Source organism: Symsagittifera roscoffensis, chromosome 2 (assembly GCF_963678635.1).
Source record: "Symsagittifera roscoffensis chromosome 2, txSymRosc1.1, whole genome shotgun sequence".
In the NCBI taxonomy this organism is placed as follows: Eukaryota; Metazoa; Xenacoelomorpha; order Acoela; family Convolutidae; genus Symsagittifera; species Symsagittifera roscoffensis.
Genome location: NC_087063.1, coordinates 49,845,727 through 49,858,043, shown reverse-complemented (window position 1 = coordinate 49,858,043; position 12,317 = coordinate 49,845,727). Strand labels below are relative to the sequence as shown.

General features: G+C 31.7%; 1 long non-coding RNA gene across 1 annotated transcript in view; it reads left to right on the top strand.

Moving 5' to 3' along the window:
• LOC134839567 (uncharacterized) overlaps window positions 1-11,286 on the top strand; it is an 85,987-nt gene extending 74,701 nt beyond the window's left edge. Inside the window, exon 3 of the long non-coding RNA XR_010162391.1 lies at window positions 10,877-11,286. This is a non-coding gene — a long non-coding RNA (uncharacterized LOC134839567). The remainder of the gene's footprint in view (window positions 1-10,876) is intronic.
• The last annotated feature ends 1,031 nt before the right edge of the window (window positions 11,287-12,317 follow it).

The window sequence follows — 12,317 nt, the reverse complement described above, 5'->3', positions numbered from 1 at the left end:
GTGATTTATTCGGGGCTGCTTTCATGTTTTCTTTAAGTAGTATTTGACGATGTTTATCTAAGACATTAAACAATTCGTTTTTTTGTCGTTGATTGCATGAAAAAATTTCTAAATATGTTATGACATTTTTACTGAGAATGACTGGTCTAGAAATTTTACTCTTAAATGCTGAGAATGCTGCTGGTCCTATGGATTTTCCATAGAAAAATCTTTTAAATTCGTATGTTGGTTTCCAATATGAATTGTATTAAGCGACCTGATTTTTCATCTAGTGGCTTTTGATTGTATGCACTGTTCATGTCAGCTGTTGTGAAGTATTTTCCGCTTACTTTTGTGAGAATAACTTGAATTGGTTCTATGGGCCAATTATATTTAGATTCATCATTGAGTGAATTGAGGTATGTTGCGTCTAAAATGATTTTTAATGATTCTTCATTAGCTACAATTCTTCTTTTTTACAGGGCAAATGATTTCGTATCGTTAGTATTTCTAGTAAGCTATTGACTTTATCATGCAAGTGGATTGGGATTTTACCTGCTCGTTGCTTTTCAAAAATTGCGTCAGGTTTCAGAGGTAGGTGTAGTGGTGATTTTACTTTTCCAACATCAAGTTTAGATGTGGCGTAAGCTATTGGTTGTTTTAGTAGCAGCTCGGCTAGTTGTTCAAATTTTTTTGGTTAACTTGAGAGTGTTGAAAATTGAACATTGTAAGGAATTTTTGTTGTTCAGTGATGCATTTTTATATCTGAATTGTTGGTTTAAAATGAGGTATTTTTGTAAAATAGACTGTGTCCGGTTTTTTATCGCTTAATATATTTTTAATTGATAATTCTTCATGTAGAAATGTTGATTGACATATAAGTAATCATATCGAAACATTTTTTACATGCTATTTCTAATGTGGGAGAAATTGTTGCATATGTTTCGCAATAAGTCCTAGAGGTAATGTTATTTTGAATGGAGAATTATGTAATGAAAATATATCTGAATTGTGTTTTTTGCGTATTTGATGGATGAGATTGTTACTCGAAAAAACTTGTGAATTGGCTTGAATTCAAGGTCTGACATATATAGTCGTTGTTTGTTCTGTTTCATGTTATTTTGATGGACTCGACTTACTGAAAAGTTATATACATATCCTGCTAGTGGTTTCAGGTGTTTTCGTTCGTGGTTACATATAGAGTAGAATTTGGAGAAAAAAGGCGGTGGTTTATTTAGTCTTGGAAGAATGTAAGTGATGAGTTTTTCATTCTTTTGTGTTTGTCTTTTTTATGATTTTTGCTGTTTAAAAAATTAATAGTGGGAATAAATTTAGTAAGAAATGATATTCCGACAATATTATGTTTTTTATCTGTAATTTGGAATGTTTATTTGAATGGTTTGCTCAAAAACCTATTATGTTCCATTGTTTGAGTGGGGATAAGGAATGGATGGATTTTTCCAAAATTAGTTAAATTTGATCCTTGTGCTGTAGCTAATTTGCTTGAGGTTTTAGAGGGTATTAGCTTTGGATGTAAAGTTTGTGTTTCATTCCATGTGAGAATGTTTATTTTACTTGATTCTGCTCCTGAGTCTATTTTAAAAATCAATTTCGAGCTCTGATGATTGAAACTCTTAATTTTATGGACTTTCTATTGGTGTTTCGTATTCATTTTCAATATGAAGCATGTTTATTGAAAGCGTATTTTCTGTTTGGCTCTCATCGTCTGTGGATTCTCAAATTATATGATTTAGGTGTAATTCTGTGGTCCCTGTAAAATCAATACCGGGAGTTTGATTGAGTTTCTTCAGTTGATTGTACTTGGTTAATTTGTCTTTGATGTTTAAGTGTACTACTTTTATAGTTTTGTTGTGAATTTTGATATTGTGTATTATTTCTGTGCGGTGATTTAGAAAAACTTCTTTGTCGATTTTGATAATCTGAATTTCTTTTCTGATAATTGTCATCTGATCTATTGTGATAATTATTATAGTTTAATCTATTGTTTGAATAGTTTCGTGATCTGTTACTTTGGTATTGTCTGTTCCTATTGTTTGAATAGTTTCTGTTTCTATTGTTTGAGGAGTTTCTAGTACAATCGTTTGAATTATATCTGTTTTGGGGTTCAAGTTTGAATGTTTTCTGTTATAATTTGAATAGTTGCTTCTATTTGAGTTGGATCTTAAATAATTATTTCGATACTGATTGTTTTGACCGTTTGATCGAGTATATCTATTTTGGGAGAAATTTAGTGATTTTTTTTTTGATCTGGGGATCTTCCACGATAGTTATATCTGTAGGGTGATTGTTGTCTAGAGGTAAAATAGTTATCAGGAAGTGGTTTACCTGAACTATTGTTACTGTGAATGTTTTTGTTTGGTAAATTTTCGATCTTTTCTCATGTTTTGGTAAAATGATTTATTTGGTTCTCTATGTTTTGTGGTTTTTCTGAGTATCTTGTTGTTTTTGTCTACATTCAGCAATGCTGTGTCCGTATCTACGGCAATAGTTACACCATTTTTTGAATGATCGTTTGCCCTTAAAATTTGCGTATTTCTCGTACACATTTAATTTTTGAGTGATTTTTTCACCTATTTCAGTGTGAGAGTCATGGATATGATTTGTTTGTGAAGTAGTGGTTTGAATGTTGTTTACATTTTGTAATTTTAAATTATCTGTTTATTCCACTTTCATAGTGATTTCGGCTTATTCTAGTTTATCCACTAGTTTTCTGAACTCTATATCGGGTTTTCGAATTGAAGATGGATGTGATGCTCTCTTTTCTATTGCTATTTTCAGTAATTGAGGTGTTAGAGTGATCATTAATCTTTCTGTCTTTTTTGTGTTCTTATAATCATACGTAATAGGGGAATATGCTTTACTTACTAGTGTTTCAAATCTTACTGCAAGTTGTTTAAATGTTCCGTTGGGGATTCTACGAATTTCATTGCATCAGACACTTTGGTGTTGTTTGTTTCTTTCTGGGTCGAACATTTTTAAAAATTTTTGTGTGAATCTTTTCCAATCTGTTTAAATATCTATAGGTAAAACTGAAAACCATTTTTTGGCTGCGCCATCAAGTGTTGTTTGGATTGGAGCTGTGCGTCTATGTATCCAATTTTGATGAAGTGTGGTATTTACTGGTTCAGATCCTATATTTAAATTCAAATTGTCTGTGACTGCAATTAAATATTCTTCTACTGAGTTTTCAAAATCTGTTCCTGTGAATACAATTAGTGGCTTATTTGAAGATAAAGAGGATCCACCCATGAAGTATGGATTCATAGTCATTTGTAGAGACTCTGCGGCATTCGGTATTTGAGAAACTTTTGTAAGTTGGGATTTTGTTATTTCGTGTTGTTGTAGATAATATGGTAGTGAGATTTCATTATGCATTTGAGTTGGCTGGTAATTTTGTGTACTGACTGGGTTTTGTAATTGTACTGACTGACAATTCATTGTATGCCATTGGGTGATGTCTTGTTTGTCTGTGTGCGTTTCGTGTAAATGGTTCGAAAAGATCTGGTTGATAAAAAGAATGTGGTTGATTAATGTTCTAAAAATCATGTTGCTGATTTGTATTGAATCGTTGTTGATTTTGATGACAGTGTTCTTCATCTTCTGAGTAATGTGGTTGATTCTTAATATGGTGTTTGTTTGTTATGTTTTTATTTTGTTTAGAAAATGGATAGTTTTCGTTACGGTCCAGTGTGGTTCGTGCGTGATCGTAAAAAATACTGACTCAAAAGCTTGTTGTGGTACAATTTGGTTTTGTGATTGTGATTGATTTTGGCTATTCATATTGGGAGGTTTTGAATTTTGGGAAAAAAATTATAGTTATGATCTGAGAAGTTATTTCTATTTGACGTCTTTTGCTTATTCGTTTGTCTTGGTGTTGTTACTGGTCTAATTGTTTGGTAGTCCATTTGTGAACTTTTTGGAATAACTGAAGATTTTACTGTCGGTTGTATAGTTGTTTCTGGAAATGCTGCGTTTTTATTTTTTGGAGTTGTAAGTGTAGGGTGAATAGGAAAAATTTGTTGTTGTTGCGTTGTTGTTGGTATTGTTTCAACTATTTTTTCATTTACGAAAAATGATGGACTTAGAATATCTTGTTGTGTAAGATTTCTTGTTCCGTTTAAATTTTCTTGATTAATAAACTTAGAATTTATTTCTCTAGAATTTCTTGCTCTTTCGGTGAATACTGAATTGTAGTTTATAAGTGTTGCATCAATAGTAAGTGGAGTTATCCTAACATAATCTCTACTGATAGAAACTGTGGTAATTGCTTCACTTGAGAAATCAGTTGGTATATCAATAAATAATGGATGAGACCAATCAGGGTACCAAACATAATATGTTTCATCTGCCAGTATAGTTTCATCGTCTGAATTTTGTGGTTGAAAACTTTTTCTCGCTAGTGATATAAGATAAAAATTATGAAAAAAATAATCATGTATAAACCATGCTAATATCTTTTGTAGATCATGTTTATAAATTTTGTGATATATCATTATCAGTGAGGTTTTAACGGATTATATTTAAAAAGTTTGAGAAAATACTTATTTCTTGTCTTACAGCTGTATATCGGGATGTTTGAGTTGGTGAGTCACCTTGTGTTTCTTTTTTTTCTAGTATGGATAGATAGCTATAAATGATTGAGAATACATCGTTTGTGAATATTGAATTTGTGAATTTTGGTGTTGTATATTTTTTATATAGTCTGTAAAATTTTTTGAGAATTCTATTTCTATATCGTCGTTTGTATTTGGTGTTTTTTTTTGTGATTTGGTTGTGGTGATGAAATTTCAATTGTAAATATACCATAATATGATGTGATGTTACATACATCTTTTAGATAGTGATCAGGGATTTGTCGTTTTATTTTTTTTCAGGAAATTCTTGTTTACATGGGCTAATTCCTTTTTCGAATAAATTTGCAATTAAGTTATAAAAAAATTCTACTTGTCCTCTGGAGGCATCATTTTGTGGTTTTATGAAAAATGGGAGTACCGTGATATCATCGAAGATTTCGTTGTACTCGATCACGTTTTATATTGTAAAACTGTTAGTGTGTAACATTCAATATGTCTCATTGGTTGATGCCAATTATATAGACTTATTGGTTTGTTAATGTATGACTTTTTATTTTGCGTTTTCCTTTTATTGATGATGGTGTTGTGGCTTCTGAGTCGGGAAAAAGTATTAGGTCGTCGATCGGGGTTATTTCTGTTTAATGAGTCTTCTAAATCTTGAAGTTCCTGTATTGTGTTTGTGTCTGATTCTGAGACTGCGTTTCCTCCTTTTGAAAATCGTTTCCTGATAATCTGTTTTTCTTTTGTTATGACTGTCTTTTTTTGTGTTTGTCTTTTTGATCTAATATATCCTATTTTTTGTCTGTGTGGTGTGATTACAAGGTCGTATCTTAAGTTTTTAATCAAACATTTATGTAATACGATTGTTTGTTTGTTACCTTGATTATCTCTTGACATATGGTTTAGGATGATGGAAGCTATAAATGGATTAGAGGTTTTCAATTTCTTAAACTGTTAGTCCTTATGAGTTTTGTGTGGTTATATTATCTTGGGGCATAGATTGTCGTAGTTTGACGGGTTGGAGAGAGGGTAGTATATCAATTCGTGAAGATGATTTTTTACTTTCTCGTGACTAAGTTCTAATTTAAGATAGACTTACATAACCCTACTTAGCGGTTGTGGTTTGTGATCAATGGTTGGAGAATAGTAAATCATTCCACGAGATTCAGGTATAATTAGAACGCAAATGGTTCGTTAGATACAATTTTTTATGACATACTATGTTTAAGTGTTTTAGCCTGGGTCATCTAAGAGGAGGGATCAAGTGAAGGATGAGTAACCGAAGTTCTTCGCTGTTTATCTTAATTAAAATGGTTAGTTTTTTCCAAGATTTCTATAAGTCTTGGTTTGTTGATAAGGGTTGGGTATTGAATCGACGTTTGAGGTCGTTAGACACTTTAAAAACGTGGAAAGGGGAGAACAAAATTTTTCTGTTTGTTCCAAGGGAAGCTTTGATGATCATAAGTTAAAAAACTTTAATTTAAATGATTTTAAAGATCCAAGGAAAACATTGATGACCTGTTATGTAAGTCAAGATAATTCAAGAGAAAACAAGGATAAGCCTTGATAAGATTTATTATAAAAGTTTACGTATAAGGTTTAAGATTAGAGTTTATGCGATGTTAAATTTTTGTAGTTTGCTGTTATTTTTAGATTATGAATTTGGGATGAAAAAATGATGTGTATAGATTATTAAAGTTAACAATTATTTTTTATAATACCTAATTTTTGTATTTGTTCAATAAATTATTTTATTCAAAATGTTTTAATTTACTGCAGATTTTTTGGCGAGAAGGACCTGTGTTATTTTTTTGATTCGTTAGTGTATAAATAGTAGGTTTAGCAGCATTGAAGTTACTGAAGGAATTCATCAAATATCATGTCAGCAAATGAAAATTTAAATTTACTGCGGAAAGGATTCTAAATACATAGGTTTGTTCCGGTTTCCATCGTACTATCTTGAAGTCAATCGGTAGATTTCTTCTTAATCCTAGATCGTACCTTGTCCTTAGTCTTCTCCCATTACCTGATATTTCTCGTTTTGTTCGGAAAATTGGTAGCGATCTATTGAGTCGGAAAGACATTTCTAATAAATTGTCTTTTTCAACTAACATTTTTGCAATTTTGCAATTGTCTAATTCTAGAGTCGATTTTTTTCTGATTCAAATTTAGTTAAGGTCTTGTTCGAGACTTTTGGTCGCACCAGATGAGTTATGACCTATTGGTTATATTCATAGAATAATTTCAGATAAGGTACACCGTTTGATCGTTACGGTATCTTATTTTCGGCCGGATAGATTCGTGCAACTTCTTAGTCTAATACCGATCTTAATCTTACTCATATCTTGTAGTCTCAATAGATCTAGTGTATAATGGTTTATGTGAGATAATTGCCAGAAGGAGAACAACTGTATTCTAAGTTTAATTCAAATTTCTATGGTGATAAAACTACAACTAGTTTCATCAATTACAAATAAGTGTAAAGGTTAGAGATGGAATATGGTTAGTTAGAAATATTTAATAGGAATAGAGAATTATATTTACAACCAAATATAAACTATAGCTTAGAACTGGTTTTATAAAAGAAATGCGTGAAAACTCATGGAATCCACGAAATATACCTTGGAAAATTGGGTACTAGTTTACTTGTTTAGTCCGTGAGAAAACTAGCTTAGATGATTGGTTCGCCCAATTCATGAAAGCAAAATCAAGCGCGGGATTCGAAACTATCTCTGTTTTTATAAGAGATTTCATTACTCAGGCTGCGTAAGGCTTTTTGCGCGAAATTGCAAGTGTTCGGCCATAAAGAGGTCATAACCGCGGATTAAGATGACATGTGTAAAGATGGAAAAACATACATCCATGGATAACGTTGATTGTTTTGCCAAAACAAAAAAGTTTTATTTCTTTGCATTGGAGCTGTTTTGCTATAGAAAAAATTATTAAACAGGCAAAAATTGCTTATTTTAATTTATTTTAACCTAGTTGAATGAACAGCCTTAACACTTCAAAATTGAGCTATTTACCTCATACAACAAATTTTATACGTACATCATTTCATGGCGCAACGTGTGGTCTTACAAGGTTTGGTATAAAATTCAGAACTGTATATAAAACATAAATTGTCGGCATGCTAAATTTCATAGAAATTGAAAACCGTGAATTGTTGTTGAATTTGTTTTCTGATGGGGAAAGAAAAGGAGCTTTGTTTGGTACTAGTATCTTCCCTGATGACCTCCATACGCCGAAAATGCTTCTCATACAGTTCGATACATCAAGTGTGTGGAAAAATGCTTGTCATACAATTTTCCTACAATTTCTAAAAATGGTTGAAAAAAAAATATAAAATTATTTCTGTGGCTGTTTGATTCTAATAAAACAGTCTGGTGAAAAAAACCGAGGTTTTCGTTTTTGAAAAAAAATGCTTATCATACAATTCCAATAAATGGAAACTGTATGACTGAATTTTTTTTGATGGCGACACAAACATTTTTCCAAGTAATTTTAAAATTACCCCAATAAAATTTTTTTTCAACTGCAAAATGAATTTTGTACCCAAACAAACCTTTTCTGAAAAAAAATTTTTGCTTGCAAAATTTAATTTTTTGCGTGTATAACGTAATCCCGGATACAATAACGTTGGTTCGTTTTTTCTTTCGCGGTATAATTTTTTTCAAAAACGCTGAAAATTCCTATTTCTTTTGTATGGTATGTTTATGTATGCCTTGATCAATGTCTGATAACTTGAAGGTTCAAATTTTTAAATAATCATCTTTGAAAAATTTTACTAAATTTCAAAAGTTTGTTACTTTCCTTATATTATGTCAATTCAAGTTGTTTAATATGCAATGTAAATGCGAGACTGTCCTACCTTTGGTACTTTGAGTAACCAAGGTCTTTGTCACTTGTGTTTAGTTACAAAGCAATCCAAGTTTAAAGCAATCCAAAATTTTTCAGAATTTATAATTAGAAGCAAAAAATCAACTTTTTGGTGCATGGAAAAACACCTATCATACAATTTTCATATATGTAAAAATGCTTATCATAGAGTTTTCATACAATTTTCTGTACTTATGGAATTGTATGACATGAAGTCTCTCATATTTGGAAATTGTATGATAAGAAGTTTTGGTCAACCCGGGTAAATTATGAGACTGTTGAAAGAAAAGTATCTGCGTTTTTTATGCTAACAAATTATTAAAAACGTAGAGTTAAATGAGTTTTTCATGGTTCTAAATTTATAGAAATTTTCTCCCTTATTATGTTGTAATTTAATTAGGTCAGTAAATGGTCAGTAAATTACGCCAGTAAAAGGTAATTAGGGCAGTAAGAAATCTTAAGAGTAAGATTTTGAATGTTTGTTGTTTCTTTTTCTTTTGTTGAACAATTAGTTATAGCCATTTTTGGCACTCACAGCTCGGTGTTTTATTGTTTCGACCTTTTATGAAAAAACTGAACATTTGTGCTCGATTGAGGTTTTTTCAGACAGGGTTAGTTTTCTTCTACCTATCACAATTTGTCAAACTTTCTTCATACTATACACGAACAATTTCAGAAAAATAATTACAAAAACTAATTTGATTGCATAGCCATGGCTAAGACGTTCGGTCGCTTTGCAAGGAGCACAAAAAATTATAGTTTTTGTTATCGGTGAGAGAAAAATCCATTGAATATTATTCTGCTATGAAATGTTGATCAGAGCTAAAAGTCACCTTCAAATGCATTAGAATCCGATAAAAATTGTCTATTTTTCTTTTCATTTTTTTCTTGTGAACTAGTGTGAAAATTGGGAAAAAATCACAACTTAAACGGCCCCAATTCAATATAGGTTTGACCCCCGGTAAAAAATAATTACTACATCATACTTCTTAACCACTTCAGAAATTGGAAAAGTTACATCAGATCGAGAAAAAAACTATAAAGAGACACTCATATTTGGTTTTTAGTGTTTCTTGTTCAACTTCACCACTGCTCGGTTTGTTATGTGTTGAATCTTTTTTTTGTTCCGATCACTTCACGAACTACAAAAAAACTATTGCGTAGATTCTGTTTTTCTTTTAGCCAATTTTGACTACCTCAAAGAAAGCTCGGAGTTCATTTAGTGAGGCAACTCATTGAAGCGCTTTGAGCCGTGATTCGCATTCTAAAAAAGCTTCAGTATCGTGAAGAACTTTCAATTTGATGATTTTTCAGACTTTTAGAATGAATTTCGAATCTAACTTTTCTGAGATCTCTTCAATAATTTATCCATTGCAAATCTGCTTTTATGTTTCATTCAGTTGCCTCTCATTAACAAAAACAAACAAAAAAAGGTTAAAATCAGCAACTCTTATTGTGATATAAGAATTTGCATACTTGTCAAATTCTGCACTACTTGCAGAGAAACCGGCTATCCTTGGTGCTTATAGTTTTTATTAAAAAGGAGCGAAATCCAAGTTTGTTGAGCTATTGTTTTTCAGAGAAGCTATTAAGCTATGAAGTTTAGGAAATAAGACGACAAGCAAATAAGGCGACCAGAAACTATAACAGAATTTAGACGATAACTTGCTTACAAATTGCGTGAAATTTGTTTAAAGACCTAAAATTAATTTTTGGCTACCATATTACTGGTTTTTCAACCACAAATCAGGTTATTAAAGTCACAGTTGTATAATTTAATCATTTCAAAAATATATTAATTTTTTCTATTTAATTTACAAAATAAAATTGATCATTTATACTTTTTTGTTTTTTGTAACTTCATTCTAAACAAATAAATCGCTGGCCCAGTTCTAAATTCACCAAGAATTTTTGTCTAAATTCCCATTTTTACGGGCGTTCAATTTGCTTGTTGTCTAAATTCCTAGGCTCCATTAAGCTATTATAGATTTCCATAATCGCAAATTGATTTTCTATAGAAGTTTCTGATTCCTTGAAGTTGTCGCTAGGAAAAAAATCAGGTCGCATTTATCGCTAATTAATTAACCCTAATGGCAGAAAACTTTCTAATCATCGCTTTCCTCGTTGAATTTACTTTGCCATTGAAATTGTTTATAGGATATACAGGATGAAAAGTGATTACCACTTTGATAGGGTGAAAAGTCTGATCTCTTAAAATGATTACTATTTTGTGTCCCCCCTCACTAAATCCACTTTTGATATTGGTTATCCTTGTGTTTGTTAGTGTAAAATTCTAATGTTTATCAAAACTACAGCCGGTAAAATGATAAGGAAACAACAAAAATGAAGTTATGCAACTATGATTAAAAAATTCTAAATAAAACCGTTTTAATAACAAATTTACAAAAAATGGCTCATTTTAGCTTCATGGAGCAACAAATGGACGAGCTAGAAAAATTTTACCTTTATAAACTTTATCTCCAGCAACATGCTTGCTTCCCATCTGAGTAAACCGACAAGATATTGACAAACCATGGAATCCATTCGTCAATCATAAGAGATCGGACTTCAACGTCGGGTTCTTGAATAAAGTCACTGCAAATGGCGCCAAAGGGGCTAGTGACCGAAACAGGCTGAAACAGTTCTACGGGGGCTCTATTGGACCAGGCTAACATATGACATCAGGATTTCTTGTTTGGATCGGATTTTATGGAAATATGAAGATTAACTGACAATCTATAATCGATGATCTACATGAACTGAAGTTTCGAATTTAATTTTGCTGTTTAATTGAGAACTCTTCTCATATAATATAGTTTACAAATCTTGTGAGAAAAACGTCCAAAATTTTAAAAGCGCAAAAACTATCTCGAAAACATTTTGTTCGCAGAAATTGACGTCGTGTCCAATGTCATGTCCATTTTTGAAGTAAACAAGACTGCTCGTATATCACGGCAAAACCCTGAATGTTCCGACTGCCTCTTAATACATATCAAATAGATTTTTGGAAAAGTAAATTTTTGAAAAACTATCAGTGGTCATGCATAAATAATTCGCGTTACGCTTTCAGGACTCTGGATAAAAGATCGAAGTGCGCACAAAATAGTCCACGGTCAAAAACAAACTCCCAAAATTTTGTAAAAGTTGAACGGAGGTGAAATATCTTTTTTGGAGTCGATATCTTCACTGGGGCATAAAGTTTTTTTAAGCAGCTCTTTCGATCGCCATAAAATGACTTAATAAAAAAACCGCACGAAGCATAACTATTCCATTTTCTTCGAAAGTTGGAACAATGAAGGAATATATGTGCTCGGGATAGTTTTGGTTCTCCAGACCAATTTTGACTTTTTAATAATTCGAAAGATATTGTTATTCTGTGCTCAATTTTCAAAAAAATGTATGCATTTCACACATCTTTTCAACAGAAGATGTGTGAGATGGATCGGTCTGTCAGGTGATTATAAAACGTCACTGATAAAGTTAGGAATCTATCCTCTGCCATATCATATTGAAATCTCAAATCTTCTGTTTTTCCATAAACTGTTTCAGGACAAGTACGATTTAAACCCCTTCGATTTTGTTGATATAAATGACCCATCTGTATCATTACGGAGTGTTGATATATACTCTTTCAAATTAAAGAAGCGAAAATACGAGAAGACAAAGTCCTTTTATTTTGACCGTATTCCTAGACTATTGAATTTCATGAAGCTTGATGTCCGTCTATCATTCCCCCGGTACAAGCGTGAAGTTATGAAGTTCTATGATACGAAGCTACGTCAAACATTCGAAGAAAACATTCCGTGTACTTGGTATGGAAAGTGCTGCTGTACCTTCTGCCGGTCATAGTTTATTTTATATATT